Source organism: Rattus norvegicus, chromosome 7, assembly GCF_021556685.1.
Source record: "Rattus norvegicus strain SHRSP/BbbUtx chromosome 7, alternate assembly SHRSP_T2T, whole genome shotgun sequence".
In the NCBI taxonomy this organism is placed as follows: domain Eukaryota; kingdom Metazoa; phylum Chordata; class Mammalia; order Rodentia; family Muridae; genus Rattus; species Rattus norvegicus.
In genome coordinates this window covers 142,347,474-142,374,256 of record NC_141540.1, presented here as the reverse complement: position 1 = coordinate 142,374,256, position 26,783 = coordinate 142,347,474, and the positions used below count along the sequence as shown (strand labels likewise).

The following is a 26,783-nucleotide window of genomic DNA, read 5'->3' as shown; positions in this document are numbered from 1 at the left end:
GTGAGGCAATACTTTGTGGCTGGGCAGCCACCACACAAAACTGCCTGTTTCATTTGCAGACTAATACTGTCCAGAAAAGGACAAATTGTGCAGAATAGTTGACTGATAAACTCTGCCAAGACAGAGTGATCAGCCCTTCAAAAATCTGCATTTCAAGAGTCTGTCAGTTGATTTTGGGCCAGAAGGCTGAAGACTTGCGCTCACATGTTGCTAACAGGGGACTGTGCTAGTGGAGATTTGTCTCTACAACCTCTCAGTTCTGGAAGCTGTGTTAGGCTTCCTTTGTGTATAGATATTTGGTCATTCCCAGATTTCTGACGGGGTTGAAGACATTAAATAGCAGATCAGGCTGTTTAACTCTAAATATACATATTTTATTGGATAGTTATCAGGTAGTATGCAAGCTAGCCAAGATATAGATTCTAAGCCTTTCTTAAGCTGGAATGGAATGTTCTGTTTAACTGATATAGTGATGGACTGGGCGTTGAGTATATCATATGCTTTATAAATTGTAGAATGGTAATTGTACTCAATATATAAGTGAAAAGGCTTTTTAACTGGACAAAAAGGGTGAAATGTTGTGGTTTGCCCTGAAGTTACTGTATTTTGATGCTAATTCCACTGCCCCAAGGACAGCTGCCTAGTCAAGGACTCAGAACTCAGGTGACTTCACCAGAACCACCTCTCCATTGAATTTGTAAAGTACTGGTGAGGGGCAGGTACAGGATAGAAGGAGGCCTGTCATTGGAGGAGAAGGAAGGATGGGAGGGAGAGAAGTTTGAAGGAAGAGGAGGAGACTAGAGGAGAAAGGAGAGATGGAGAGAGGGTGAGAAGCCATGGCAGGTGATGTTAAGATTTTGCTGTGTGTATTTACAGGTTGTTATTAATGGTTCTCAAGGGATGGATGGTACCGGGCTTTGTATGTTTAAGTGGGCAATTATATCTTACCAATTAGGTCAAAAGTTATTGTATTGTGTGTTCTTTTATGTGAGGGTTTGAGTGTAGGAAAGTGTGCGGCTGGGATGTGTTTCCGCCAAGATATCTAGCCAAGATACCTTGGGCACTGCGGTGCAGGACCCAGCAGGGTAAAAGACACCTACACTTTCTATTTTCTATTTTCTATTTTTACAACAGATATGAAGTGGAAACTTCTGGCTTCCTTGGAAAAACAGCAATGTTGGGTGGTGTTTTGCTGGGGCACACATGAAGGAATGTTTCCCTGAAGTGAACACACGTAAAAGGATGTTCTGCTAAAGCAAGCATGTGAAAGGAAGCATGATGAAGGATTCTTTGCTAATGACATGAGTGTATTGGCTTACCTTACATGCACTGCTGAGCTCCTTTTGTCATGATTCTAAAGAGAGAAACACACCAAGAAACTTCTGGTGCTGTACTAGTGGTTTCTTAACATTTCTGTGGACTCAGGCCAATTGGCAGAGTGATGTCAGCTGATACAGACTCATGTGAAGTTTTTGCAAAGACAGACTCATACGCTGAGGGGAGACAAGTGTTGAGGCAAGCAAGACCAGTGGAGGATGCATGATGATTGGAAGGAGTATAAATAGGACTCAATAGACTGTGAGAGGGGCTTGCATGGTTGGCTTTGCAACAGTTCTTAGTTTCTTGTCTTTGATGACCTTTGCTTTGTTGAGAAAGGCCCAGCGGAGAACTTCTGGCATCCCTGCTGGTCCTGGTTCCTCCTGCTGACTCACACGGATTCTGCTGATGCCTAGTGGTCTCTGCTAGGTCTTGCCACTGCTGATTCCTGTTTGCAACCCTGACACTACCAAACTGGACTGCTGGTATATTTGTGAAGTGTTTACAAGTGGATGGGGCTACTGCTACTGATTTCTGTTTCACTGTTGCTTTCCTTACGGTGCAGATGGGATTTGTTCCAAAGAGCCATTTCTAAACAGGTCTACTTGCCCTATATCCTAATAACCTTTCTTTTCCAGTACTTGTGATGGATGATGGTGTAGAAGGGAGGTTAAAGCATTTAAGGAACATGATTAAAAATAGGGTTGAGAAAAATCTAAGCCTACATACAGTGGCTTTCCAAAGAGGAAATCAGGAACAATTAAGTAGAAAAGCATCAGCTGAAGCATTGAGAACAGTTGATCTGGATTCCATAGCACAGGAGTTACTAGCAGAGAGGGTAGAGAGGCAGCTCGGTGGTAAAGAGCACTGCCTCCTCTTGCAGAGGTTCTGGGTTCAGTTCCCACCTCCCACATGATGGCTCTGAGCTCACAACCCTCTGCTAACTCCAGCTCTAAGGGATCTGACTCCCATTTCTGGCCTCTGAGGGAACAAGATTTGGAAGTGGTTTATGTTATTCATGCAGACAAAACATATTTTCAGCATACCATGAGAAAAAAATTGTAGGAGAATTACAAATTATATTGGACTGTTTAAGATACATGACTTAAATAAAACAAGAATGAAATGTATTTACAAATTTGAACAATCGCCATTTTAAAGTCACTAATGCTAACTGGGTTACAGAAAAATCAATTACTTCTGTTGTTATATTTATTGCTTTTTTAATGTATAGGAATATTTTCACAAAGGTAAGTATGATACTGGAGATGTGTCTGATGCCCTCAGACATCAGAAACAGACATGGGATTATCTGGAACTAGAGGAATACATATGGGTGCTGGGAACTAAACTCAAGTCTTCTGTCAGAGCATTTGCTTTTCAGCAGTGAGCCAACTCTGCAGTCCCTTAAATAATGTTTTAAGGTAAACGAATATATATGTGAGAATTTTAAGACATATGTCATTTCTACATACGTGTAAAACACCATAACTTACACTGAAATTTTCATGTTTTCTGAGATCTACTGAGTGAGTTGAATGGAAACAAAGAAAAGGCTGGCTATGAGCTGCTTGTTTAAAAGCCAGTCACACAAGTGTGGGACAAATGCGTTGTTGACTTTTCCATCAATTGGAAAGGGGATCTATAGGAAAACAGGTTATATTTCCTAATCACTGATAGTCAGCTACAGTCTTTCTGTTGGCGTAGGATGACAGTTGGTCTACGGTATCTCCATGAGAGAGAAGAGAAGGCAGGAAGCAGAGTGGGCAGCTCATTCAGCAGAACATGGAAAATCTGTGTAGAGTTGGCTACTAATTCTGAGATGCAGTGACAGAATGACATACTGTACTCACATCAAGTTAACACCAGAGGCAGGAGCATTGTCCCTGACTATAGGAGGCCAAAACTGCAACCTGAGTATTCCTTATAAGTTTCAAATAATCTAGGGGTGATGTCAGTGTTTATAAAGCCCTGTCCTTTCCACCTTCAGGACCCAGCCCATCCCATCTGTATCATATATAAGCCACTGCCCAGATTACAACACACTCATCAGTTCAGCCCTGCTCTGCCTCTCTCAACGTTGGAGCCTTCTCACTTCAAGGAACCACATCCACCAAAACCACCATCAGAAGTCAAACCAGCCAATATAGCTTCAGAGCAGACTGCCTGGGCTCAACTTCTTTGGCTTCAGCAGTGTGTCTGTGTGCCGCTCCAGGGGCAGCGGTGGCTCCCGTGCAGTGTGTGGAGGAGCTGGCTTTGGCAGCAGGAGTCTCTGTGGAGTGGGCAGCTCCCAGAGGATCTCCATCAGAGGTGGCAGCTGTGGCATTGGAGGAGGCTATGGCGGCCAATTCGGAGGAAGCTTAAGCTATGGAGGAGGAGCTGGAGGTAGCCTTGGCTTTGGGGCTGGAGCTGGCTATGGGGGAGCCGGCTTCCCAGTTTGCCCACCTGGAGGCATCCAAGAGGTCACCATCAACCAGAGCCTCCTCATACCCATGAACCTGCAAATCGATCCCACCATCCAGTGGGTCAGGACTGAGGAGAGGGAGCAGATCAAGACCCTCAACAAAAGTTTGCCTCCTTCATCGACAAGGTGAGACATGGTGCTTCCTAGAGCAGCCTGTGTGTCTGCAGTGAATGCTGAATGGAGGTGGAGGGAAGAGGCTTCAGGCTTGGCTCAGATGTTGCCTTTGTTTCTAGTTGACCCTCTGTCTTGGTTTTGCGGTCCTCTTCAGTTAGATGGGCATCTGGAAATCAGGGTCAGAGTTCCTCTCCTCCAGAGGTTGCCCCATTAGGGTGTCAGATCCCAATGGACTGGGATGACCTAAAGATTCACACACAGACGAATGTACTCTATCTATATGAAGTGGGAGCCATGCCAGCCTCAGTAAGATCAACACAGTCCAGCAACACACAGTTAGGCTGCCAGCGCCCTGCAAGGGTGCTTTGCCCTCCTTAGAGAGCTGGCGTTGGGAGAGTCAGTCTGGTTTGTCCATCTCAGACCCAGGGCCAGGTTCTAACTACACTGAGTGAGTTTAGGCCGACAGCCTGAAAGGACATACACACTAGTGAAGGGGTCACAGAAGGAGGAAACTCAAACTTCTTCCTCTCACATTCTACCCATCCAGGTGCAGTTCATAGAGCAGCAGAACAAGGTCCTAGACACCAAGTGTGCCCTGCTCACCAGGAGGCCTGACCTGGAGCCCATGTTTGAGGATTACATCAACAACCTTTCAAGAAGGCTGAGCCTCGTCACTGGTCAGAAAGGCAACCTGAACTCAGCTGAGGAGAATTCAGGATGTACTGAAGGAGTACAAGAACAAGTGAGTCGTGGGGAAGAAAGACTCCAGTTTCCTAAACTTTATAAAAATGGGAACCCAAATGTAGACATGGGCAGCAGGAATCAAGAAAACTTGGCTATGGAGATGAACAGGACAACTCATTGGCAAAGAGCAAAAGCCTCAGACCAAGTTGGGTTATAGGGCATTGAGGGACAGAAAAGGAATGAACTATTTAATAAAAGTGTATCTTTTAATCACAAGTGGATATGTTATAGAAATGGCATCTGGGTCAGAGGCCACCATTATGGCACCTACACACTGGCTCCAATGTGGTGCACCCTTCCTCTTGTAGGTATGACGATGAAATCAACAAGCGCACGGCAGCAGAGAATGAATTCGTAACCCTGAATAAGGTGAGCTCACCAATCACAGGGAGGGGTTTCTCAGCTGAAAGAATGAAATGGCCTTGAATGTCTGGGTCATTACAGAGAAGTGGTGGTCTTAGAGACTAAGGAAAGTTGTCTGGACAAGAGAGACAGCCTGATTCCATGTTCTTGATGGTTTCTTCAGGATGTAGACACTGCCTACTTGAATAAGGTTGACCTGCAAGCCAAGGCAGACAGTCCGGAAGATGAGATCGACTTCTTGAGGACTTTCTTTGAGGCAGTAGGCCCCTCTCTTCTCCCTTTCTCCACCTCCCCACTCCCTTTCTTTTCCCCTGTGCAAAATGTTGGAAACCTCTGTGATCCACGCAGATAGAAACGACAGTAGTTCTTTCTGATCTGCAGGAACTGCCTCAGATGCAAACTCACATCTCAGACACATCTGTGGTCCTCTCCATGGACAACAACCGCAGCCTGGATCTGGACAGCATCATTGCTGAGGTCAAGGCCCAGTATTCGGACATTGCTCAGAGAAGTCAGGCTGAGGCTGAATCCTGGTACCAAAATAAAGTGAGTATTGAGGTTAAGGTTAATAAGAATGCCTCGAACTCACCCTGAAGGTCATAATCTCTGAGTTCACTCATGGAGGTCCATTAAAGAGAAATTGAGGTTTTTCTTAAAGCAAATGTACTGTGTACTTGTGGTATAGAATGATGTTCTAATCTAAGAGAAAAAGAACCCAGAGATAGATGCAAAGTTGCCATAAATTCTGTGCTTTCTCTGCTTGAGCTGTATGCTAAACACCAGTCCTCAGGAGACACTAGAAAACATTTCCTCTTCCTGAGGGAGCTATGGAGTCTGAGGTCTCCTAAAGCTTCTCTTGAGGAAAAGTCAACTCATCCATGAAAGTGCATGACACTTAGAGGTGGATTTGTTTCTGCATGTGACAATCACACAAATGTTCTCTCTTCCATTGACTTCAGTATGAGGAGTTGCAGATCACAGCTGGCAGACACGGGGACGACCTGCGCAACACCAAGCAGGAGACCTCTGAGATCAACCGCATGATCCAGAGGCTGAGGTCTGAGATCGACCACGTGAAGAAGCAGGTGGGTACTCAGAGAAATGGAGGGGACGCTGGCCTTGTTCCTGTCCTCTAGCTCTTGCTCACTGGAAACCGATGGGTGTGGCTCAGGCTCTGTAGAGATGCGCTCTACATCTCTACACGATTGCTTTTGTTGCTGTCTCTGCCCAGATTGCCAACCTGCAAGCTGCCATTGCTGAGGCTGAGCAGCGTGGGGAGATGGCCCTGAAGGATGCCAGGGGCAAGCTGGAAGGGCTGGAGGACGCCCTGCAGAAGTCCAAGCAGGACATGGCTAGTTGGGTGAAGGAGTACCAGAAAGTCATAAAGATCACGTTGTACCTTGATGTGGAGATCAACACCGACAGAGAGTTGCTGGAGGATGAGGAAGGCAGGTGGGTAATTACATATTCCAACCCCTGAGGACACTTCCATGGTGCTAATCACTCAGCCCAAAGTAAGGGAACACTAGCTGTGGCCACAATGGTAGCTTCCAAAAACTCCTGGACAGGAGATTATCTGTGAACCTCCACCTGATGGAGCGTTCCAATGAAGACTGAAGCATGGCTACCTAGGTCTCACCTGCTGCTTTCCCTCCTAGGTTGGATGGTGAAAGTGTTGAACCAGTCAACATCTGTAAGTACTCTGCTTGCGGGCATTCCCTTCTCCTGACCTTGTGTCTGGTTCAGCTGATCACAGGGGCCTCACCATTTCTAATGTATTCTCTCTCCTCCTTCACAGCTGTGGTGCAGTCCTCTATATCCAGAGACTAAGGCAGTGCAGGTGGTGCCAACAGTATCTCTGGCCAGGGAGGAGGCAGCAGCTACTCCTACATGAGTAGCCATGACCTTGGAGGTGGCTTCAGTGCTGGCAGAGGCAGAGACAGAGGTATCAGGAGTAACCTCAGCTCCTCTGGTGGCAGCTCTTCCACCATCAAAAACACCAACGACACCTCCTCATCAGGAACAGCTACAGGCACTGAAGTCCCAGCTACCATAACTTCTCCTGTTTCCCAGATGCCCTGGCTGCAGAGACCTGTGGTCAGAGGCATCTCCTTGCTGTCTTCTGACCTCTGCTCTCTGATTGGAGCCGAGGAGGCTGGGTTCTGTTGCTCCTCTTCCTTTTCCCATGACTGCCATTGATCACCTTCTGATTGTCACCCTCTGAGCTCACGTCGTGATTCATTCACATTTGCTGCTTCATGCTGCCTCCCTACCTCTGTCTCTGAGGTACCTGTGAAAGGGTGTCTCTGTCCCCTTCACTCTGGAAATCATTGTCCTCCTCAAGAAATGGGTACCTCCCTTTCAGTTTCCAATGGCCAGGGAAAACCCATCTTCCAACATCATAAACCTCCCTGTCAGTAACCGTGATAGCACAGTCACTAGTCCTGTGATGTAGATAGAGTCTCTGCTCATGTGATGTCTTCTCTACTGTCTGCTTTCTGGAAATTACTAAATAAAGCAGGTTTATAACATAATGACTTTTGCCATGTGTATTTTTTTTTGTTGCATGTAATATTAAAAAGCAATCTACACCACTGCTAGCTAGATACTGGCCTGTGGTCTAGGTCTGTTTCAACTGGTACCTAAACCGCATATTTCTACCTTACTCCAGAGCTCAGTTGAATCAACACAGGATGGAAAACACCAGACAATCTGAGTTTAGAATCAACAGATATCACAATTGCTGGGTGCAGAATCTAGAATTCTAATTGCACCAACTATTTTATGTTAGAAATCTTCCCACTGGCAGATCCTAGTAGATCCACCACCCGAGTTAACAGTCGCCAGCCTACATGTTGGTTGCCTTGCTTCCACGGTCCAAAAGGAAGTCCCCTCCTCCTGCCTTCCTTTTTCCTCTTGGAAGTAGAAGTCCTGTCTCCTTCTCGCCCAGTGATTGGCTTCTTGTATTTATTATTTAATCAATTAGGGGGAAATTCCACTACATTTTTAATAGCAAATACATTGCTATAGAAAGTCTGCAACCTTGCTGTACAAGGTAATTTTAGGGTATCATTACTGCTCCCTCTCCCAGCTATATATATCTTCATTTATTCTTATACTCTAATGTAAATTTAAGTTCTTATTTTTATTGTATTTAATATTTTTCATTAAAATAGAATTTCATCACTTTCCCACTTACGCCCACCAGTCCCTCCTCACCTCAAACCCTCACCTGCTCCTCCATTCTCAAATTGATGGTCTTTTGGGGATCCTTTATTTCCTTCATTTTTATTAAACAATTTTCACTGTACCCATTCCCCCATGTGTTTCTCTCTCTTTCTGCAGAGATTTTCAACAAATGTCTATCCAGAGTTCCTTCCCACATGAATGGCCTTCCTGTCAGTGAGAACAAGAATCTGCAGCTGTTGGCATACACTTTGTGCTAACAGCACCTTGTTAGGAATTAGTGGTGAGGTTCCTCTGATGGGATTGCCAACAGATCACAGTACTCAGCCAGAGCATTTGTGTAGAGAAACATATTCTTGGACAGGTATAGCCTGGGCATTTGACAAGAGAATAAGGTATTTGTTTTAGAATTATAATTGCTTTCATGACCAAGAAACTTGCCTGACAACCAGAACTAATAGCAGGGAACATCGCTTTCTCCTGAGCTCAAACTTCATTACTGAAACTGCATCTTAAAAAAACCGCTTGCTCTTGTCTTCTTGTTCCTGCTCTGTCCTCTCGCCCCTTTCCCCCCTCTCTCCACATGCTAATGGCCAGTCTCTACTTCTCTATTCTCTGTCTCTCTGTCTCCATCTCTCTGTCTCTCTCTGTCTCCATCTCTCTGTCTCTCTCTGTCTCTGTCTATCTGTCTCTCTCTCTCCCTTTCTCCTCCCCTCCCCATGCCCTGAATAAACTCTATTTTATACTAAAAAACAAAAGAAAGGAAGAAAGAAAGAAAAGAAAAAGAAAGAAAGAAAAGAAAGAGTTCAAACACAGCAGGCTATTCAAAAATGACTGTGCACCCCACTTATAACACCTACAACTGAGAAATACTGGAGGCATTGAAGCTGTTCAAATTAAGGAACACAAGACTCATTCAAAACCTGAAATTCTTATTGTGGGATGTGTAAAGACTTTAGGAGAATATTCCTCCATCCTTATAACTTTATTGCCCCCATGAATACTCAATGAGTTTGGGTTTCCATGTCATTGTGCAGGCATGATGATTTCAGCCCTGTGTATCAATCCTGGTATACTGGCTGGTTTTGTGCATCTACTTGACACGCAGTAGAGACATCTGAGAGAAAAGAGATTCCTCTGAGGAAATGCCTTCATGGGGTCTAGCTGTAAAACAGCTTCTCAGCTATGGGTGGTGTCTTTCCTGGGCTTGTAGCTCTGGGTTCTAAAAGAAAGTAGACTGAGCAAGTACACATGGCCTCTGCTTCAGCTCTTGCCTCCAAGATCCTGCTCTGTTTGAGTTCCTATCCTGACTTCTTTCACTAATGAATGATAATCCAGAAATATAAGACAAATGAACCCTTTCTTCTCCGATTTGCTTTATTGCCATGGTGGTTGGGTGCAGCAGTTGATAGATGTTGGTACCAGTGTGGTGGGGGTATTGCCGTGGCAGCCCTGGCCATGTTTTAGGGAGGATTGTAGAAAGACTTTGGAACTTTGATCTAGAAAAGCCAGAGAGGATTAGACCTCAGTGGGAACTTCTTTAAGAACTGTGTACGCAAGAATTTTTGGAGTAGTGCAGAAGATGGAGGCCTGGCTTGTGACATTTCAAAGAAAAGATTTAAGAATTCTACCAGGGCTATTATTTGCTACTTTTATTTAAGATTCTGTCGTTCTGGTTAGAACACTACATACTTCTCAAAGGAAAATGTCCCAGAGGACATTGCAATTCTCAACATTTATACAGCAAACACAAAGGCACCCAGGTTAGTAAAAGAAGCATTATTACAACTTAAGTCATCTATATACCCTCACACACTGAGAGTGGGAGATATTAGTACCTGACTCTCATCAACAGACAGGCTGTCCAGGAAAAGACTAAAGGGAGAAATGCTGTAGCTGATTGATATTCTAAACCAAATGAACCTAACAGATATTTACAGAATATTTTACCCAAACCCAAAGTAATATAATTTTCTAAGAAATTCATACAACGTGCTCCAAAATTGACCACTTATTGGATACAAAGCAAACCGTTTCAGAAGCAACAGAAAGATTGCAAATTCATTGGAAAATAAACAAGTCACTACCGAAAACAATGACTAAAAAAGAAATTTAAAACTTTCTAGAACTGAATGAAAATGAATACACAATATACCCGGACTCGTGGGACACAATGAAAGAAAGTTCATAGAACTAAGTGCCTATAATAGAATTGCAGAGATTTCATAACAACACAGCTCCAAGCTCTAGAACAGAAAGGAGAAATTATACCCCCCCAAAAAAGTAGATGGCAAGAAATAATCAAATTTGGGGCTGAAATCAATAAATAGGAACAAACAATGCAAAAAATGAATAACATAAGAGTGGGTTCTTTGATAAAAAAAGACACATGCTCCGCTATGTTCATCGCAGCCTTATTTATAATAGCCAGAAGCTGGAAAGAACCCAGATGCCCTTCAACAGAGGAATGGATACAGAAAATGTGGTACATCTACACAATGGAATATTACTCAGCTATCAAAATCAATGACTTTATGAAATTCGTAGGCAAATGGATGGATCTGGAAAATATCATCCTGAGTGAGGTAACCCAATCACAGAAGAACACACATGGTATGCACTCATTGATAAGTGGCTATTAGCCCAAATGCTTGAATTGTCCTAGATGCCTAGAACAAATGAAACTCAAGACGGATGATCAAAATGCGAATGCTTCACTCCTTCTTTAGAAGGGGAACAAGAATACCCTTGGCAGGAAAGGGAGAGGCAAAGATTAAAACAGAGGCAGAAGGGACACCCATTCAGGACCTGTCCCACATGTGGCCCATACATATACAGCCACCCAATTAGACAAGATGGATGAAGCAAAGAAGTGCAGGCCAACAGGAACCGGATGTAGATCTCTCCTGAGAGACACAGCCAGAATACGGCAAATACAGAGGCGAATGCCAGCAGCAAACCACTGAACTGAGAATGGGACCCCCGTTGAAGGAATCAGAGCAAGGACTGAAAGAGCTTGAAGGGGTTCAAGACCCCATATGAACAACAATGCCAACCAAGCAGAGCATCCAGGGACTAAACCACTACCCAAAGACTATACATGGACTGACCCTGGGCTCCAACCTCATAGGTAGCAATGAATGGCTTAGTAAGAGCACCAGTGGAAGGGGAAGCCCTTGGTCCTGCCAAGACTGAACCCCGAGTGAACGTAATTGTTGGGGGGAGGGCGGTAATGGGGGGAGGATGGGGAGGGGAACACCCAAATAGAGGGGGAGGGGGAGGGATTAGGGGTATGTTTGCCCGAAAACCGGGAAAGGGAATAACATTCGAAATGTAAATAAGAAATACTTAAGTTAATAAAAAAAAAGAGTGGGTTCTTTGATAAAAATAAATACAATCACAGACCCTTATTCAAGTTAACTAGAAGGAAAAAGTACAAATATCCAAATTAATGAAGAGAAAAGCCTGACATAACAAAAGTCACCATGGCAATCCAGAGAATGCAAAGACATATTGAAAAACCTCTAGCCCACCAAATTGGAAAAACTAAAAGAAATGGTTAATTTCTCTCTTATACTTACCATTTACCAAAGTTAAGCTCTGATAGCCACTGAAGCCAGCTGTGACCCCTACTGAAAGAGAAGCTGTAATTAAAAGTCTCCAACCAAAACACGCTAGGCCTGATGGTTTTTTGAGCCAAATTTTACCATATTTTAATGAAAATTTAATGCCAGTACTCCTCAATTTCAAAAACTAGAAACAGAAGGAACATTGTCTAATTCATTCATAAGGTCACAGTAACCCTGACATGAAAACCACATAAAAATTCAACATAGAGAATTACAGACCAATTGCCCTTATAAGCATAGAAACAAAACTTCTCAGTAAATACTTGAAAACCAAATCCAAGAATACATGGGCAAGATCATCTATCATGATCAAATAGGTTACATCTCTGACATGTAGGGATTGGTCAACATATGTCCTTTAATTAATATAATCCACCATATAAATAAACTGAAAGAAAATTACATAATCATCTCATTAGAGGCAGAAAAAAAAAACCGTTGACAGAGTATGACACACTTCAAGATAAAAGCCCAGGTGTGCTATGAATCCAAGGGACATAACTCAGCATAATACGTGGCGGTTTACACTAAGCTCTTAGCCAACATCAACTTGAACAGAACCACAGGGCAATTCCACTAAAATCAGGAACAAGACAAAGTTATCCAGTCCCTCCATAACTATTCAATATGGAACTTGAAGTCTTACCTACACAAATAAGACAACTGAAGTAGGTCAACATGCCCAAATTGAAAAGGAAGACCTCAAAGTATCCTTATTTGCAGGTGGTATAAGATTATATATGAGTAACCCTAAAAAGTCCACTCGGAAACCTCTACTGCTGATAGACACTTTCAGCAAGTAGTTGGATATAAGATTAAGTCACAAAAATCAGTACCTTTCCTATACACAAATAACAACCTGACTATGAAAACATCAGGAAAAACAGACCTTTCACAACAGCCTCAAATCATATAAAATAGTTTGGGGTAACCCTAACCAAGCAAGAAAAAGACTCCTGTGATTGAAACTTTAATATGATGAATAGATTGAAGAAGGTATCAAGATGTGAAAAGATCTCCCATGCTCGTGGATCAGTAGGATAAACATAGTGAAAATGGATAAACTACCAAAGCACTCTACAGATTCATTACAATCTATAAGTTTTCAATTTTATAGAAACACATGTGTGCACACGCGTGTGTGCGCACGCACACGCGTGTGTGCGCACGCACACACACACATACACACACACACACACACGGGGGGGGGTCTACCACAATTGCCATCCTTGACCTCAAATTGCACTATAGAACTATTGGGTTGCACAGCATTGGCATAAAACAGACATAGTTGATGAATGTAATTGAACTGAAGAAATAGACTTGAATCTACACACCTACAGACCCAGTTTTTTTGTTTTTTGGTTTTTTTTTTCCCAGTGGAGAAGCCAGAAATACACACTGGGAAAAAGAAGCAGCATCTTCAACAAATGGGGATGGTGAAACTGGATGTCTGCATGTTGAGGACTCCAAATATGCCCATACTTTTTACCTTGCTAAAAATTCAACTCCAAATGGATCAAAAATCTCAACTAAAATGAGATTCACTGAACCTGATATAAGCAAAAGTGAGAATAGCTTTGAATCATTGGCACTGGAAAAGACTTTCTGAACAGAACACCATTAATACAGGCTACAAAAGAGCTACAATTTTTGGAGGGGACCCCATGAAACTGTGAAGTGTTTGTACAGCAAAGGATGCAATCTTTTGAAAAACGCAGGAGCCTGCCTAGTGAGTAAAGATGTTTTTATCATCTGTACATCTGATAGAGGGCTACTATCCAAAAATGTAGAGAGGTCAAGATATTAAGAAGACAAATAACCCAAATTTAAAATGGATATAGATGCTGCCCTGGTGAAGCCAACCAGGCCACTAGTCTCACTGTGCGTACAGGGGAGTTGGGTACCACTATGATGAATGAGTATGTGATGGAGAGATTGGAAAAACAGAAAGGCAGAACAGGATGTGCACTGTTTGGATAGATAGAAAGACAGAGCAGGATGTGCACTGTGGAGAGAACTGGAGACAGGACCGTGGGGAGGACCAGGCTGATGCAGCTGACCAAGGCCCAACTACAGCTGGGTATTGGGTTTACGGTCTATGTTGTCACCAGAAACAGTGTGGAAGGCCATGATCCATGTCACTGCTGACTGTAAAGAACATGTAGGCTATTTTTGCTATGATATACTTGACCTCAGATGCATTGTTGAGAAAAAGGGACATGTAAGGCTTGTGTGACAACCTCTACCCAACCCCAACCCCCCAAAAGTAGCAGAAGGCCACTAAAGAGAAGTCTTTAACTCTTAAGAAGTGTTAATAAGGATGCTGAAGTTAGCTCCCCACGATTGATGGCTTCTGGGGATGACTCAGTTCTATTTAAGGGGCAGACAGCTAACGGTCTGACCATGCTCTAATGAATATGTAGATAACACAAATTTGAGTTCTTTTTCATTAATTTCTTTGTCTTTTTAATTTTTAAATTTAGGGGGGAGGTGACAAGGGAGGGGTGGAAATGGAAGGACAGGGAAGTGAGTGTGATCAGAGTGTGCGATGTGAAATTCCCAAATATTCAATAAAAAATTCTGCTAAAGAATATTTTAAAAATGGGGTATACATCTAAAAAGAGGAACCTCAAAAGATAAAACTCAAATGGCTAAGAAACACTTAAAGAAATGTTCAGCATCCTGGATCATCAGAAAAATGGAAGTCAAATCTACTTTGAGACCTCATTTTACCTCTGTCAGGATAATTGAGGAAACAAGATAATATAGTTATGGATGGACATTGGGGGACTGGAAGGGGAGGAACAAGCTTGGAGGAGGATGGCAGAGGTAGGTGAGCGAGGAGATATGGGGAGAAACTCCTAAATGTAACAGCCATTTGGGGGGCAGCATGGAAAACCAATAGAGTAAAGCTCCTTAAAATATATACATAGAATATGATCTAACTGAAATAAAAAATAATGGGGAACACAGAGCCCCCACTGGACATCTTGTAACCAAATGAGACTTCCAGTGCCAGGATTGGGTGGCATCTAATTGAGTATACGTCCAAAGAGTTCACAACCTCTACCCCAAACAACCCAGCCTGTTGCCAAACTTCTAAGTTGCTCTACACAACATGATGGCAAGGCTCTATTGCTGCAGAGAACACCTACACAGGTCATTGAAGATGGAAAGCTCCAGTTGGTGCCTACACAGAGAGCTTTCACCTCAACATCCTAGCATCTTTAGTATGGGCAAGTACTCTTCATTCTTCCAAAGGAGAAATGTAAACAGCAAGACAGCGGCAAGCCCTTTGATCTGCAAAGGTGTCCTGCCTAGAAGATATGCTTGTGCAATATAAAAGCACAATGCTGTAAGAGTAAGGCCCACTTCACAAGGTGGAATCCATCGCCAGCACTACTTGGGTAACCAAGAACCTGAGACTAGGTAGCCTAAGGGACCTAGGGTAATACCAAATACTACTACTGTTCTACTAGAAGAACATAGCAGTAAAATGACTACTAATGATGTTCTGCTTAATTCATAGTTCATTCAGTGCCACACTTAGTTATCACCAGTGAAGCTGGTGGGATCAATTACAAAGACCCAGAGCCAGATCATGTGGAGAGGGAGATCTTGAAACCTCAGTGCAAAACAAAATGTCTCCATCAAATCCTTCCCCAAGAGACTCAGCAAATCCTGTGTAAGTGGAGCATAAAAAGTGTCCTTGTATAAATATTATGGGTTTCAATTTAGTCTCTTTATGGAATTCCTGAGTGTGTGAACAAATAGGTTTCTCAATCTATATCTGCTTAGTTTTGGGTTTTTTGTTTTGTTTTGGTTTTTGCCTTTTTCTTGGGTATTTTCCTTCTGTTTGTTTGTTTTGTCCTATTCTGATGTGTTAATTCTGCTTTAACTTATTATGACTTTTTATTATTATTCATTGGAAGCCTTAGAAAGGAAAAGGATCCAGATGGGAGGGGATGTTAGGAGAAAGTTAGAGGAGTAGAGAGAGGAAAAACCATAATCAGGATATATTATGTGCAATAAAGAATCTATTTTCAATAAAAAGGAAAATTCTTTGCACAATTTGTTAATCCATATCATTTATGAGATAAGCCCCATGCCAGCATTTGCTTGGTCTGTAGCTTGACCCCACAAAGATTCCTTGAACACAGCCTTCACAGAGTTTTATACACTGGAGCAAACCTTAATTCTTAAAAGCAAAACTAATAATCTATGAGATCAAGATAACCCAAGACAGAGAGTAAGACAAGACAGAAGAATCTAACCTTATTAAAATATAGGGTGGAGGGGTGATAAAAAGGCTGACTGAGCAACTCTGGAGTGAGTGAGTAGGATATATGAGCCTTAAGGGGAAATAATTGCATTGTGATAGCTGCACTTGACATGACTGGTTCTCATTGAGCCATGACTAACAATTCTGAAAACACTCCATGCACAAAGTAGTGCTTTTTTGAATCCAAAACATGGGTGTTCTGTTCTAAATCTAAAACTTCTCAAACATAAAGACAAATAGAAACAAAGACATGGGAGATGGGATAGGGACATACACACAGGGGGGAAGGGGAGAGGTAGGGGTAGGGGGAGGTAGACGGAGAGGTAGACAGAGAGGAAGTCAGGAGATGGAGAAGGAGGCTCAGACAGAGATGGAGAGAGAGAAAGGAGTTAGGAACTGACTCACATAAGTTTAGAGGTTGTCAAGGTAAAAACCAAACAACAACAACAATAAACATATTTTGCTGTCTTTCTCCTATGTATACAGTGTGAGGAGCTTCAAATATTTCAGCAAACTGACCTGGGGACAAGAAAGTAGGATATGACAGAGAGCAATCACATGATCCAGTCCTCAAGTTTATAGACTGACAGTGCTAAGAAGGTATGCATGTGGGGTGGGTGTAGTGACTATGTTGGGATTTTGCGTTCTTTAAAAACCAGAAATATTATAAGAATGTGTCGTCCTTTTTTATCCCTGGTGTGGGATATGGGACTGCTTCAGACCTTAGCTCATTATGATTTGTCTCATGCTGTAGCAGGGAAGTGGAGTTACCAGTGGCAGATGGTTTCTGCAATTGTGTGATGTTTGGTATCTGAGGACTTTAGGAGGCAGAGTGAGTTCTTGGTTGTTGGTTGGTTGATGTTGTTTGTTGTTGACTGTGGTTTGTTTAAGCAGTTGTATGGAAAGAAGAAACGACAAGAAGAAGAATTTTAACATTCTGATGGCAAAGATCAAACTTGCCCCAAGGAATTTGACATCCCCTAAACAGCAAGAAATAGTCTATTGATAGCATCTCCCCTTTTGTTCTATCCTTTTTCTCTCCTACCTAATGTTATAGAGCTGAAAGGTGGAACAAAGCAGAAACCACAAATTAGCAACACTGGCTAAAAGTGGCACCCAGATGTGAGCCTAGGCACAGTAAGAAATCTAATTTCAATGCCATAGAGAAAATGACAGAGGATGAAGATGTGATTTTTTTCCAAGATGACAGCAAAAAAAGGAGGAGGAGGAGGAGGAGGAGGAGGAGGAGGAGGAGGAAGAAGGAGAAGAAGAAGAAGAAGAAGAAGAAGAAGAAGAAGAAGAAGAAGAAGAAGAAGAAGAAGAAAGAAGAAGAAGAAAAAGAAGAAGAGAGAGAGAAAGGGAGGAAGGGAGGGAAGGTAGGAGGGAGGGAAAGAGGGGAGGGGAGAGGAAGAGGAGGAGGAAGAAAGAGAAGGAGAAGGAGAAGGAGAAGGAGAGAAAAAAAAGAAAAGAAAATGTATTATGGCCTGGGAATATCTCCCACTTTGCTTCCAGAGGGAATTTTTCATTTTTTTTCTTTTTCTTCATTGTATATTCTGTTTCGGAAAAGGTTGGGAGAATGGCTGAGCTGTTGGAAAAAATGTGGGTGAAAATGAAGGGGCCTGAGAAACAAAAAATGAGAAAACAAAAAGGATCACTCTGTTCTCTCATTTATGAAAGGGTTGCAAAGTTGGCTATGCAACTAGAACAAATTGTGGGTGAAAGTGGAAGTGCTTGGGAAGAGAGGAGCAACAGAAAGGGGAGGGGGAAATATGGCTCAGTCCCTGTGACTGAGCAAGAGAGTAGGAGTTTCCCACAGGAGGAAAGAGGGAAAGAAACTGTGACAGAGAGCATCTGGGTCGAAGAAAAGCTGGAGGGCAATCTTATTGAACAGCCTATTTCAAGAGAAAGGGTTAATCTCAAAACAACTGCCATGGAAGAGTAGGAGGAGGGGTGGCCTGGGGTTATGAGATCACCATGAACTTTCCAGTGGTCATACAGTCCACGCCTGCTAATGGTGTGGAGCAAGATTACAACAAAATAGGATGGCATCCTAGACAAATAATAAATCTAAGACATTTTCAAAATGCTATGATTTCATATGGGATGCACTCACCTTATGTGAGACAAATTTCAAATAACTGAGTTACTCAAAATAGAGTTATTCCCCAAGACTGGAAGGGATTGGTTAACAGATGTGCCTAAGGCCGGTCTGAAGTTGCAGTAATTTAACATGGTGGAGGGAAGAAGCTGTGAATATTGAAGAGTGAAAATGAACATGGGAATGAATATAGTAAAAGATGAGTTGCTGGATAAAGAGTGGTAGTCTGATACATAAGAACAGATTTGTCTTTCCTGCTCTGCTCCCCTATCAGTAATGGCATGATCTCCTGAGTTCATAACAAATGGCCTGAGAGACAATGCGAGGTGGGAACTGCCAAGTGAGACCTTGGTCAGTGAATGAGCTTGGCAAGAAGACTCTCAGAAGACAGGCTTCAGTTGAGACACCTCAGTTATTGGGGGAAGGGGGACAAAGGCTACTTAAACCTTTGTGGGGTGAATAGGGGCTATGAATTAAGTGTACATCATTGGCTATGGCCAGGGTGCTGGGGATGTCTCATTTGCATGAGGAGGAATTCCAGGTGCTGTTGAATATGACCTTACAAGGAGAAAGGACATTAATGTAGCTACCTGCTAGGTGGCCTCCTCCATTGAGCCAAAGGTAGATGGTGGCACAGGATTACCTGCACTGGGACATACGGGTCCAGTGTGAGGGAAGAGGGAGTGGTTCTACTCATGCCAATCTCAGGATTGGATAGACCTTGACCCCACTCTACCTCTGGACTGGTTTTTTCCAGTCTCCTGGCTCCCTGACCCCACACAGATTCATTTTTACAATTCTACTATAGGACAATGTTGCTTAGCAGATTTAAGAACTTGGGACAAAGTTGAGGATCCCTAGAAAAGGTCCACCTCACTTACAAAGATTATTCAAGACTCTGGAGAAGACTTCACTGAATTTTTTTTCAAATATTCATCTCAACTGTGAACAAAGGCATATCAGACCCCATTACAAGGCAGGTATTGATAGAGACCTTGGCATTTTGTTGTGGTTTGCCCTGGAGTTATCTGTATTTTGATGTTAATCCTGCTGCCCCAAGGACTGCTGCCTAGTCATGTGCTCAGGACTCAGGTGACTTCACCAGAACCTTCTTCCCCTTGAATTTGTAAAATACAGGTGAGGGGCAGGTACAGGATAGAAGGAGGCCTGTCATTGGAGGAGAAGGAAGGATGGGCAGGAGAGAAGTTTGAAGGAAGAGGAAGAGACTAGAACGGATAGGAAGAGATAGGAGGGAGAGGGTGAGAAGCCATGATAGATGACATTAAGATTCTGCTCTGTATTTACAGGTTGTTATTAATGTTCTTAAGGGATGGATGGTACTGGACTTTGTATGTTTAGGTGGGCAATTATAGATTATCAATTGAATCTAAGGATATTGTGTTGTGTGTTCTTTTATGTGACGGTTTGAGTGTAGGAAAGTGTGCGGCAGCTGGAGACACTGGGCTGCCACTGAGGAGTTGGGATATGTTTCCACCAAGATATCTAGCAGATATCTTGAGGCAGTGAGGTGCCGGACCTAGCGAGATAAAAGACAGCTGTACTTTTTTTATTTTTTATATTTTTACAACAACAGCATTTGAAAATGCAAATACCAAATGTAAAAATGTTATCAGGCAGCACCTATGGATGATTGGATAAGGGATACGACCAATATTGGTTGTAATGTGTACCATGCTAACATCATAGGTCAAGCTGTGGCTAGCGATCTCCAATGTCAAATGCAGGGCAATTCAACTGCAGGAAATAGTCATTTACAAAGAGACTATAACTAAGCCACTAAAGGTCTCAGATCTCAAAATGCTCAGTGTTTTAATTGTGAGAAATGTGGTCATTTGCAACAAAATTATGAACAAAGCTTCTCTGAGGACAATTAAGGGCAATGGGTTTTCTAAATATTACCAGAAAGAAGGCCTAGGCTTCCTGGGGGTGTGCAGGTGATGTGCCAATGGTTACCACTGGACCAATGAGTACAGGTTCAAGAAAGATATCCAAGACAATTTCTTACCATCAGGAAACAGCCTTGGGAGCCTGGACTGAGGCCCCACAAAAGAAGTACAAGCCAAATTTGCCTATTTTTGGACAAGGAGTAACACACAGACCTAAAAACCTCAACTAAGTATTGCATATCCAACGCATGCTACACAAGCAGTGCTGCTCTAGGTTTGGACATAGATAAACATCGTATTCTATGCCCCCAAACTCAATGTTATGAAACAACTAGTGGAGTTTATGGTCCTTTGCCTGCAGGGACAAAAGGGATGATTTTAGGAAGGATGGAATGACTTCCCAAGGACTCATTGTACATCCGAAAATTACAGGTGAATATTTCAAAGGGAAAATCATAATTATGGTCTATTGTAGCGATACGTGCAATAGAGCTTTTATGGCTGGCTTTCAAAGTGAATGAATGGTAAAGCCGTTGTGTCTGGCTTTGAGTGAAATGTTTCAGCAAAGCCTCTGCTATGTTTGGGTCAATCACTAGAGGCTGATAAACTGTTTTGAGACTGCTTGAACCTTGAAGAAATTTTGTCTCTCCAGAGCAGCTACACTTGATACTATGTGAGAACTTGGCGGCCATGGTTCAAGTGGTTTTTACTTTTGGCTTATGGCTAGCCATGCTCAAACGGGACTAATACTTGTGTGGGTTGTCTGCTCTCATTGGCCGCAAGGGCAAGATAACCTGTAGTTGGAACCTTTCCCAGTCCCAGTCAATGTTGTATAATGTTTGAATAAAGTAACTGGAGTGAGCTAGCTGGGTGTCAGTCTTTCCCAAGAAGGCTGAACCCCTCTGTGCCTTTGGGAAAGGAAGGCTTTAGCGTCTTGGTGAGTTTACTTCTCTGCTGTAGCACCTGTAACCAACGCCAATCAATAGCCTATATAAAAAGAGAGACGCAATGTAATCCAGGTGATAGACTCCTCAGCTGCTATTGTTTCCCTCCGTCAAAGGCAAAGCCACTCCAGTAGGCACAATAGGAAAGTCTGGGAGTACTGGAAAGCCTGTGTTCTGGCAAATGGTTGTTAATGATCAGAGGCCGAAATTAAAATTGCAAGCAAATGGTATTTAGGTAGATGCTTTGATGGATACAGGAGCTGGGATAACACATATCATTTCATAAAAACCTTGGAATTCAGAATGGCCACTTCAAAAGGTTCATAGCCAGTTCCTAGGAACTGGAAAGTTATTTCAGATAACCAAGTGTGCAATGGGTGAAATATGTGTGACCAGAAGGTCTAATAGGGAAGTTAAGACCTTATGTGGCTGACATAGCCATAAATCTATGGGGAGGCAGTCAAGTACAACAGTGGGATACTCAGATTAATAGTCCTGCAATCCTAGACAGCCCATGATGAAATTAGGGGTGAACTTTTAGGTACTCCTGGGGAAGTTATTGATATATCTCATCAAAAACACCTCCAGGCTGTGCCAATTGTCTAACCACAGATTTTTGGGTACTTTGTGGGTTCCTTTCTTCCGTCCTTCTCCACCCCTCTTCTTCTACCTTATCAACCCCTTAACACTAGGTAGGAGAGAACAAAGGATAGAGGGGAAATGGGACGGTGATATCATTAGCCTACTTCCTGCTGGTTATGGGCGTCGAGTTCCTTGGGTCAAGTTTGATCTTCACTGTCAGGATACCTAATTACTTCTTACTAGTCACTTCACTCATGACTAGTTGATAAACTGCAGCCAACAGCACCCAAACACCAACTGGCCAATCAGCTCTTTCTATCTGGGCTATCTAGTATTGCAATAGACTCCGAGATGTCCCCAGAATTCCAAATGTGACACAGTAGCAGGAACTATCTGCTATTGGCAAAATACCCCTTCTAGAGCACGAGGCAAGTCATAGTCAGCTGCTTTGAAGCAGCCCCATATGTATTTATTTCTCATATGGTATCCATACTATATTAACTATGGGACCTTTGAAGACTCCAGGATTGGGGTTGGGGATTTAGCTCAGTGGTAGAGCGCTTGCCTAGCAAGCGCAAGGCCCTGGGTTCGGTCCCCAGCTCCAAAAAAAGGAAAAAAAAAAAAAAAGAAGACTCCAGGATCTCAGGTGCTTCTCTCTTTTTGTATAAAATGTTGCAGTGTTTGCATAACATCTTTCCATGACTTTCTGTAAGCTGTGCTTCATCCCCGGACTACAGCTAACCCCTCAGTGTGCAAAGGTCGGAGACTGACAGAAGGACAAGGTCTCTACATGTTCAGTGAATTTTATATCAAAAATTTTCCATTCCCTGGTGCTTTAATTCACAGATGTGAACGGTATGGACCGTTCTAACTATACAAACTCGGTGGCCTAGTTCCTCTTGTCTTGTTTTTCTGAGACTATGTCTCCCTCTATTCTTGTGTTCACTTAGAATATCTGCTGGAGATACCTACTTAGAGCAAAAGGCATATGAATATGAATGTGCATGAGTAAGTGAGAGAGATTGTGTGAGTATATGTGTGTGAGTATGTGCATGTGTGTGGGGGTGTATATGAGTGTGAATGTATGTGTGTATGTGTGTGTAAGTGTGTGTGTGTCTGTGTGAGTGTGTGTGAGTGTGTGTGTGAGTGTATGTGTGAGTGTGTGTATGTGTGGGTTTATATGTGTGTGAGTGTATGTGTGAGTGTGTGTATGTGTGGGTTTATATGTGTGTGAGTGTGTGTGTGTGAGTGTGTGAGTGTGAGTATGTGTGTGTAAGTGTGTGTGTCTGTGTGTAGTGTGTGAGTGTGTGTGTAAGTGTGTGTGTCTGTGTGTGAGTGTGTATCTGTGTGTGATTGTGAGTGTGTGTATATGTGTCTGTGTGTGTGAGTGTGAGTGTGTGTATATGTGTGTGAGTGTGTGTGAGTGAGTGTGTGTCTGTGTGTGTGATTGTGAGTGTGTGTATATGTGTCTGTGTGTGTGAGTGTGAGTGTGTATATGTGTCTGTGTGTGTGAGTGTGTGTATATGTGTCTGTGTGTGTGAGTGTGTGTATATGTGTCTGTGTGAATGTGAGTGTGAGTGTGTGTATATGTGTGTGTGAGTGTATGTGAGTGTGTGTATATGTGTGTATGAGTATGTGTATGTATGTGTGGGTGTATATGTGTGTGAGTGTGTGTGTGAGTGTGCATGTGTATATGTGTGTGAGTGTGTGCAAGTGTGAGTGCGTGTGTGAGTGTGTGTATATGTGTGTGTTTAAGTGTGTGAGTGTGTGTGAGTGTGAGTGTGTGTGAGTGTGTGTGTGTGTGTGTGTGTGTGTGTGTGTGTTGGTTCTGGGGATTCATTCTACCCACTGAGCCATCTTCCAACTACAATACTGAGGTTTGATCTATTGCTATGTGTTGTAATGCTAAGTTCTACACCAGACAGTCTAGGCCTATGCGTGACTTATCATGTTTACCAGACTTTGTTGTACAGACCTTGTTCCTTGATTCAAAATGACTGGCTAAATAAAAATGGCTACAGCCAATCACTGGAGGAATTAGAGACAGGTGGGATTAGAGTAGCCTGGGAGGAGGAGGAAGTAGAAAAGGGAGGAGGAAGCCAACATGAAGGGAGATGGACCGTGAGCACATGGCCAGGAGAAACAGCAAGAATCTGGGGTACACTTCTGGGAAGATAGCCAGGTCAGCAGATAGAAGAGCAGATTAGGGGTGACCCCCTAGTAACTGCCAAAGCCAAATAAAATAACCATTGTCTGAGTCTCATTTCTTGGTAAACTAGTCAGGGATAAACTTAAAATGGTTCTACTACACATCTCTATGTTATTCTTAGAATTTCCTCATGGCCGAGATACTTGCTTGACCACAGGATCTTCAAGAGCAAACAGGTATACACGCCTCGGGGTTAGAATCATGTTTTGGAGAGGTTTCCTCGGGTCTGTGAATAAAGAGCTGTATCCATGTGGATGCATAGAACATAATTGTCCCAACTGGGAAAAATCTAGAGATATTCTGTTGATAAAATTACAACCCCTAGAGCCAGGCACAAAAGCTCAGATGCTCAGTCACAGGGGCAAAAAGGGCAAAGTGAGAATGAGATTCCCTCTTTTCACTCCCTTCACTCCTGGTATCTTCACTCAAAGATATTAAGTTTGTGTTTTGCTCCAGTCCTCAAGAGGTGAATGGCAGACTAAGAATGGGTGAGACAGCAGACTAAGAGGAAGCTCAGGACATACTGAAGTAGACACTTTAGCTGCTTCCCACTAAGGCTGCAGTAGTTGCCATTCTCCTCACAAGTAACGTTTGTCTCTAACATTCAGGCTCTGAGACAGACAGGGAGAGGTGATCACAGCTAGATAACGAAGATGTCAAACTTATTGCTTTTCCTCACCCTCCTGACCCTCTTGACAACGCCCTGGCAACTCAAGACAAAAGACCAGTGCTGTTCCTCCAGCCAGTAGGGCACCCCTGCTGGTTCCCAGTCTGATAAGTTCAAAGCCTGATCAGGACACCTTTGCTCAAAGTCTGTGGGCCCACAAGCCTCCCTGTCTTCTTTTCAAATGGATCAACCCTAAATTAGGGGAGGAAGACTCTTCAAAGACCCTTAAAAAGCTCTCACCTTTAAAGAGAGACTAGACCATTCTTGAAGCTCCTATGTGCCCCTTCTGCTCTGTAGAAAAGCTTTATGTGCCTACTGTGTATGCATGCCTCTGTGTGTGTGTGTGTGTGTGTGTGTGTGTGCGAGCATGCCTCTCTCTCTCTCTCTCTCTCTCTCTCTCTCTGTGCATCTCTCTCTCTCTGTGTGTGTGTGTGTGTGTGCCTCTGTGTGTGTGTGTGTGCATGCCTCTCTCTCTCTCTCTCTCTCTCTCTCTCTCTGTGTGTGTGTGCGTGCCTCTCTCTCTCTTTCTGTGTGTGTGTGTGCATGCCTCTCTCTCTGTGTGTGTGTGTGTGCATGCCTCTCTCTCTCTCTCTGTGTGTGTGTGTGCATGCCTCTCTCTCTCTCTCTCTCTCTCTGTGTGCATGCCTCTCTCTGTGTGTGTGTGTGCAAACCTCTCTCTCTCTCTCTGTGTGTGTGTGTGTGTGCATGCCTCTGCTGTGTCTGAGATATCCCCTGCTGTTACCTGTAGCATTCAAGATTTCCCCTGCCCTTTAGTTCTTTAGTTGGCAGAGAAATCAAACTAATGTAGGCCTCTAGGCCATAATATTTAGATCTATTTTACATGATTGATTATTTGTATGAAGTAATTCAAGTTCCTGGCATCTAGGTATCCTCCTGTGTTCACTCCTAACCATCATCCGCCTCGTAAAAATGGATGCCTCCCCCTCTTACATGAGCACCACTTCACTTTCTTCCCCAATATCAGGCCTGAGATGGCTGATCTAAGCCCACATACTGCACATGTGATTCTATGTCCACAAGGAATGGTGAAAGTGATTCACAAAGCTCACCTATAGATGTATACATTCTCACCTACATGGATACGGATTTAACTAAAATCTTAGCATAAATAGCAATCTAAAGTACTATAAGGTAGAACTATGACTCTATGTCAATACATTTGATAACTTCAATGAAATGTACCCAAACCTTAAAGGTTGTAAAACAGTAAGACATGGAGAAATAGTCAGGATAGCCATGTACCAGCTACAGAACGCAGTCAAACCTATGAAAACAGTAGGCCCAGGTATTTTCATTGTCTGAGAATGCCAACAATGTTTAAACAAAATGGGATCAGTGCTCTGTAACCACCCCTAGGAAACAGACACAGAGGGAGAAATTTATAACCCACCCTATTGAGCCAGGGTCAGTCTAACAGCACAGCTAGATAAAGCTATCCAGAGGAAGGAAAACCACAAACTAGCCAATACCTCTCACAAGCCTTATACAACAGGGCTCAACAAGACAGTGCTGAATAGAAAGCTGTCGCAGCGACAAAGAATTCTACATGGTGACTAACCAGTTTTCATTCCAAATATGTAAGGCCGGTTCAACATCCAAAAGCGAAGAGTACAATCCAGTATCTCAATGAGCCAAAGAAGAAGAAGCAAAAGTAGGCAGAGGAAGCAGAGGAGGAGGAGAAGGAGGAGGAGGAGGAGGAGGAGGAAGAGGAGGAAGAGGAGGAAGAGGAGGAAGAGGAGGAAGAGGAGGAAGAGGAGGAGGAGGGGGGAAGGGAAGGAGGAAGGGAGGGAAGGAAGGAGGGAGGGAAGGAGGAGAGGGGAGAGGAAGAGGAGGAGGAAGAAGAAGAAGAGAGGGGAGAAAGGGAAGGAGGGAGGGAAGGAGGGAGGGAGGGAGGGGAGGGGAGAGGAAGAGGAGGAGGAGGAAGAGGAGGAGGAGGAGGAGGAGGAGGAGGAGGAGGAGAAGAAGAAGAAGAAGAAGAAGAAGAAGAAGAAGAAGAAGAAGAAGAAGAAGAAGAAGAAGAAGAAGAAGAAGAAGAAAAGACCATACAATCATATCAGCAAGGAAGAAACCAACACCCTTCTGAGGTAAAACAAATAAAACTTTTAATTCATAAGGACTAGAAGGAACTGTGGGGCTAACCTATTGTGTACTGTGTGGAAACATCACCTGTCAATTAAAAAACAAAACAAAACCTGTGGCCTATAGGAAAGGATAGACTCAAAGGGAGGGGCATCTGGCAGGGTGAGAGGAACT

General features: G+C 43.2%; 1 pseudogene; it reads left to right on the top strand.

Moving 5' to 3' along the window:
* The first annotated feature begins 3,025 nt into the window (after positions 1-3,025).
* On the top strand, positions 3,026-7,534 carry Krt6a-ps2 (keratin 6A, pseudogene 2; annotated as a pseudogene).
* Positions 7,535-26,783: the final 19,249 nt, after the last annotated feature.